We start from the raw sequence: 6567 nt of genomic DNA on the forward strand, positions 1-6567 counted from the left end.
CCAGGCTTGAACCTGTTCCAGGATTTGATCCTTCTTTTTCTTTCTTTCTTTCTTTTTTTTTTTTTTTGGTGGAACTGGGGATTGAACTCAGGCCCTTGCGCTTGCTAGGAAAACGTTTATTCCTCTGAGCCATCTCCCCGGCCCCATGATCCTTCTTATTGATGAACAGTATTATATAGAAGTGGGAATACTGCATTAGGTCTATACATTATCATTTGGTAGATATTTGGATTATTTCTAGGGGTTTTTTGTTTGTTTATTTTTGGTTTTTTGTGGAACCGGGGATTGAACTCAGGCCCTTGCGCTTGCCAGGGAAGCGCTTATTCCACTGAGCCATCTCCGTGGCCCCTTATTTCTAGTTTTTGGCTATTCTGAGCAATGCTACTGTGAACATTCACTTACAAGTTATTGTATGGGAGCAATCTTTCCATTACTTATAATGAGGATAGATTCCTCATAATGAAATTTCATGGTCTTAGGTAAGTTTATATTTGATTAAAATAAAGAACCAAATAGTTTTCCAGAGTAGCTGTGTCATTGTTGTTTCTGCCATGATGTGCCCAGTGTTCTAGTTTCTCCATATCATCACCAGTCCTTGGTGTTATGTCTTTTTAAATAGAGTTCCCTAGTGAGTCAGCAGTGGAATCACATTGTAGTTTTAATTTGTACTCCTGATGACTAATGATGCTGAGCACCTTTTTTACATCCTTAGTAACTATTCATATGTTATCTTAGGTAAAATATTTGTTCAAGTAATTGATCAACTTCATAAGTAGCTTCTTTGTCTCATTGAGTTGTAAAAGTTCTTATCATATGGATACAAATCCATCATATGGTACATGTTCTGTAAATATTTTGTCCTAGTCTGTGGTTGGTTTTTTTTTAAAACTCTGTTTCTTTCTCAAAGCATAAAGATACTAAACTCTAATTAAGTGCAATCTATCAATTTCTTCTTGTATGGTTCTTTTGAGGTCAAAAATTTATACAAGGTTTTTCAAAGATTTTTCTCCTTTGCTGTCTTCTGAATATTTGCTAATGTTGACTTTTACATTTAAGACTATGACCCATTTTGAGTTAACTTTTATCTGAGGCATGTGAGAAGGACATAAGTTCACTTCATCTGGCTGTGCATAACCACTCTCCCTGCTTTTTTTGTTGGAAAGACTATCTTTTCCACATTGAATTGCCTTTTTACCTTTGTTGAAAATTAGGTGACCAAAATGTAGGATTTTATGTCTAGATTCTCAGTTCTCTTCAATACACTCATCCCTGTTCTGATACAACTTTGCATTGATTTCTGTAGCTTTAGTATAATTTGAAATTTGGTAGCACAAACCTTCTTTTACAGTTTTTTGTCTCTCCTAGTTTTTTATTTTTTTTTATTATTTTTTACTTCTATATAAATTTAAAAATCAACTTGTTGACATCTATGTTGCTGCTGTAGATCAATTTAGGGAGAATTACTCTCTTAACAACTTTGAATCACTTAGTTTGTAGACATTTCATCTTCATTTGTAAGATCTTACCTTGTACTTAATGTCTCTTTTTAGTTCCTGATGGTAGAAACTTACATTGTTGGGTTCAGATCTTTCTTCTTTTCTAATACATTCATTCAGTGTTATAAATTTCCTTCCAAAACAGTTCTTTCACTTCATTCCAGCAATTTTGGACTTTCATCAAAATTTTGTATTTAATTTGCATTTCATTCAAAATAGTTAAAATTTCTTTTGACCTTTCGCACACTGTTATTCAAAAGCACATTGTTTAATCTTTAGATATTTTCAAGCTATATTTCTGTTGTTGATTTCTAATTTAATTCCATTGTGTTGAGAACCAACTTTGTAGGATTTTTACTTTCTTAATTCTCTGAGGTTTGTTTAATGGTCCAGTGATCTGTCTTGGTGAATGCTTCCTGTGAGTTTGAGAAGAATGTGTGTTTTACTTTTGTTGGATGAAATAGTGCATCAATATCAGTTAGACTTGGTTGATCTGTGGAGTTATTCAGTTCAGCCATGTCCTTCCTAATTATCTACTTGTTGAATCTACCATCAGCGAGAGGGGGATGTTGAATTCTTAACGGCAGCAGTGAATTTGTTTGTTTCTCCTTGCAGTTCTGTCATTTTTTTGCCTCACACCGTTTGACACTTGCAGCTGGGTCTTAAGACCACTCTCTATCCCTGTTAACTTTCTCCAGTCTGAAGTCAGTTTTGTCTAAAATACCATCACTACAGTTTTTTTATTTTTATTAGCATTACCATACTACTGCTTTCTCCTACAATTTACTTTCTTCTGTTTGCATACTGAACATAAGATTTTTATGGGCAACATACAGTTTTTTCTATTGTAACAATCTTGTTTTTTAAATTTTTGTGTTTAGAACTTTCATATTTAAAGTGATTTATCTCTTTTATGATTAAATGTTTGCAGTATGTGTTTATACTCATAGTGGGTTGGTACATGCGCATAAGACAGCTTCATTCTCTTTTCATCTCTCTCCTCCTTCCCCTCCATCTTGACTATATTGTTAGATTAACATCTGTCTACCACAGTTGCACTTACTCTTTATCTCCTTTTAAAAATTTTCCTTCCTTTTCCATCTCTTTTAGTTTGTATTAAGCATCTTATGACTTCATTTTCTCTCCTGTATTAGCATAGCAATTATACTTCTAAAATATTTAATAGTTATTTAGAATTTACATATTTACAATTAATCTAAGTCCACTTTCAAATATGCCAGTATGCATACATTCTTGATTCTTCTCAGTTGTCTATATTATTTTGCTGTAGTGCAAAATAGCATCTATATGCTACGTTGTTATGATTCATATTTTGAAAAAGTCATCTATCATGTCAAATAAGAATAAGAAAACTGGGGACAGTGAGATGGCTCAGTGGAATAAGTGCTTCCCTGGCAAGCGCAATGGCCTGAGTTCAATCCTTGGTTCCACAAAAAAAAAAAAAAAAAAAAGAATAAGAAAACCAAAGATTTTAATTAACCTCAATTATTTCTTCCTGAATACTTTCCCCTTATTTTGTAACTATAAATTTCAGAGCTGTATCATTTTCTATCTCTCTGAAGATTTTCTTTTACCATTTTTTTACAGGTAAGGTCTCCTGATCATAAACTCCCTATTTTTGTTTTTTTCTGAGTCTTTATTGCATATTTATTTATTTATTTATTTATTTATTTATTTATTGCATCTTTATTTCTAAAAGATAATTTTGTTAGATTCCAGTTGGATTTGCGAGGTATTTTTTTTCTTTCAACACTTTACCTCTTTATTTTAGTGTACTAGAAATCAAACCCAAAGACTACACTGAGCTACATCCCTAGCACCTTTTCGTTTTGTATTTTGAGAAAGGATATTGCTAAATTGTCCAGGATGGACTTGAACTGACAGTCCTCTTGCCTCAGCCACTTCAATAGCTGGGATTTCAGGCATGTACAACCATACCCAGCTATTTTTTTGAGTTCTTTTATTTTGCTCTACTGTTGGTGGCATGGTCACTGATGAGAAATCTGTTATAGTTTATTTTATACATTACTGTTGCCAGGCCATGTGGTGCTCAGGTATTTGGTTGACCATTGCTTGGGTGTCTGAGAGGGTATTTCTGGATGAGGGTAACATCAGTGTGGGGGCTCATCCAACCTACTGAAGGACTGAAAAGAGCATGCAGTTGGAGTATGAGATTTTTCTCTGTTCCCATCTGCATGCTGGAATGTTGGTTTTCTTTTACCTTCATACTCAAGTTAAAACTTACACCATCAGCTATTCACGTTCCGAGACCTTTGAACATAATCACTTAGGTAGCTCCCTTAGCTTCCATGTTTCCATCATTCATTCCTAAGACTCTCCATGTGCTGTCATCTTAATTCCTCTTTGGGTAAGATGTCCCCACCTTATCCAACTCCTTCCCTCCAAGCTTCTTTTCAGATTTTTCTCTTTGCCTTTGGTTTTCCCCAGTTGGAATATGCTATGCCTTGATGTAGAGCTTTACATTTTTATACTGCTTGATGTTCTATGAGCTCCCTGTAGCTTGCTGTGTGTCAATTCTGGAACATCTGCTGCCATGATTGTTCACATTTCTTCTGTTCCTTTACGTTACTTTTTCTTTTGTATTATCATTATCTTTTGGAATTGTTTTATTCTTTTTTTTCTCTTTGCATTTCAGCTTGGGGTGTTTCTGTTACCATGTCTTCAGTCTTACTGATTCTTCCTCAGCTATGTTCAGTCTACTGATGGACCTATCAAAGACAACATTGGTGCTTCTGTGTATTTGAGTTCTAGCACTTTCTTTTGATTTATTTCATAATTTACATCTTCTCAAATTACTTATCTATTATTACTTACTGTTCCCATTACAATTCTTTGAACATTTTCTTAATAATAGACATTGTAAGTCTTAATATGTTGGTCATAATTATTTAAAATCTTTATCTAATAATTCCAAATTTTCTGTTATATATGAGTACGTTTCTAATGCTTGTCTCTTCAGATGGCTTTTTCTTCCTTTTTAGCATGTCTTGTTATTTTTCATTGAAAGCCAGATATGTTATATCAGGGAGTAGAGAGCAATAGGTCTTTTGTGTGGGGTTTATGTTTATCTGTCTGGGATCCTGGCTATATTAAATGTTCCCTATAGCTGCAGGTGCCAGCATTATAGTGCTCCTAGCCCCTCTCTGTCTTTCCTTCGCTTTGTTGTCCTTGGGTTTTCCTAAGAACGCTTTCTTCATTGGTGTGTTTCAGCTCTGTCATGGTGTGTGCGGTTGCTGAAGTGAGCAAGATTACAACACGGTCACCACATGGGTCGAACTACAATTAAACTATAGGATCACAAGTATAGCCACTTAGCTAATATGGATCTAATAGGGAAATGAGTTGCAATGGTGCACGGAAAGAACGAAGGCATATTGGAGTAGGGATGGGTACAGATGCTCTGGTCACCTACCTGGGTGACAGATGCCTATCAGGACTTGCTGGGCCAGGTGGTAAGAATTACAGCATGATCTTTGGTTTCTGTTTATCTTTAGGAAGGTATGCAGGCCTGCGCGCTGCATCTCTATCTTGTGCCTCTTGCCAAGGTCTCAATGTCTTTATTTTTTGTGCTAACTTCCTCAAGGTCCCGAGCCTTCTGGGATTAGATATTAATTTCTATTTAATGTATTTGTCTATAATACTGTCATACAGACTACACCAGAATATACCATGTAGGATTTCAATTTTGAGTAAAACATCTGTTCTCTTTTAGTCTCATGCAGAAATGAAAATCCCATAATATAAATTATACCCTCCTGTCCTTCTCCTGATTGATTAGTCCTGCCTGTGCTGCCCTGTGGATGAAATCTGGTTCCTTCTTAAGCAGCTGCTGTGAGGCGTTGTCTTCTGGAATTAGTGCAGCTCCTTCAGGACTTCCAGAACCGAAGAGCGTCAGTTCTGGGTCTCATGTGTCCACGCAGACCCAACATTCAGGGAAATGTCAGGTCATAGAACAAAAGATCAAAGGACCTCAGAATTTACAAATAGCAAGCCAAGCCCTGGAAAAATGCGACTGACCTGAGAGTTCACAATCTAGGCCCTAATTCCATATGTGAGAGCATTTCCAAATAAAAGTTACTTCCCCACAGAAAAGCATTTTATAGTCAAACTCACAGTCTGGTCATCAACCACACATCACAGCAGGAACCCTCCTGACTGGACTGAAATGCTGGGGCTGGAGGTGACCCTCCCACTCAGGACAGCTCAGCTTCCTTTCTGGGCTGGAGCAGCTCCACCAGCTCCTCCACAGCCTCACAGCCTCCGGCCTTCTCACACGTCTGTGCGAGATGGAGAGAACTCTGCTGCACTTGCGACAAAGCTCTAGGCTGGTCTTCAAATCACTTACCCTTTTTGAACTTTTATTCCAAGCGAAGCTATAGAAAGAAGCTACTGAAAAGGACAGAAACAATGAACAGAAAAGAAAAAAGATATATATCCTTTTCTTTTAATCTCTATTTTCCTGAACCTGAGCTATGTTTCTTGGAGACAGTACTTACATGAGTATATAATTTCAGTCTTGTTTCAATCTAGTCTGTGCCTTTTGGGAAGGGTGTTAAGTCCAATTATACTTAGTTTAGTTACTGGAATAGTTGCACTTACATCTGCCCCTTTTTTATTAGTTTTATATTTTCTCATTTTTTATTTCTGTTTTTTTCCTTCCTATTTTTCTGTCGAATAAATGGCTGTAGTGCACAATTTTAATTTTGTTGGCTTTTGCTATTTTGCAGTTATTTCCTTAGTAATTTCTCTACATAATACCATACACATTTCAATTTATTGCAATGTATTCTAAGTAATACAAATTAATTACATGACCTATACTATAGTAGACCTCCTTTCCCTCTTTTGTTCTATTATATGCCAATGTCTATATATGCTGCATTCTCAATAATGCAGTGTGACAGTTCTGCTTTGTATACTTTTATGTCACTTAAAGAAACTAGGAGAAGAAATGAGAGAAGCTTTTTAAAAAAATTCTGACATATATACCCACTTATCTGCCATTTCTGGAATTCTTTCTTTCTTCCTT

Source organism: Octodon degus, unplaced genomic scaffold (assembly GCF_000260255.1).
Source record: "Octodon degus isolate 3935 unplaced genomic scaffold, OctDeg1.0 scaffold00178, whole genome shotgun sequence".
NCBI classification, from domain to species: domain Eukaryota; kingdom Metazoa; phylum Chordata; class Mammalia; order Rodentia; family Octodontidae; genus Octodon; species Octodon degus.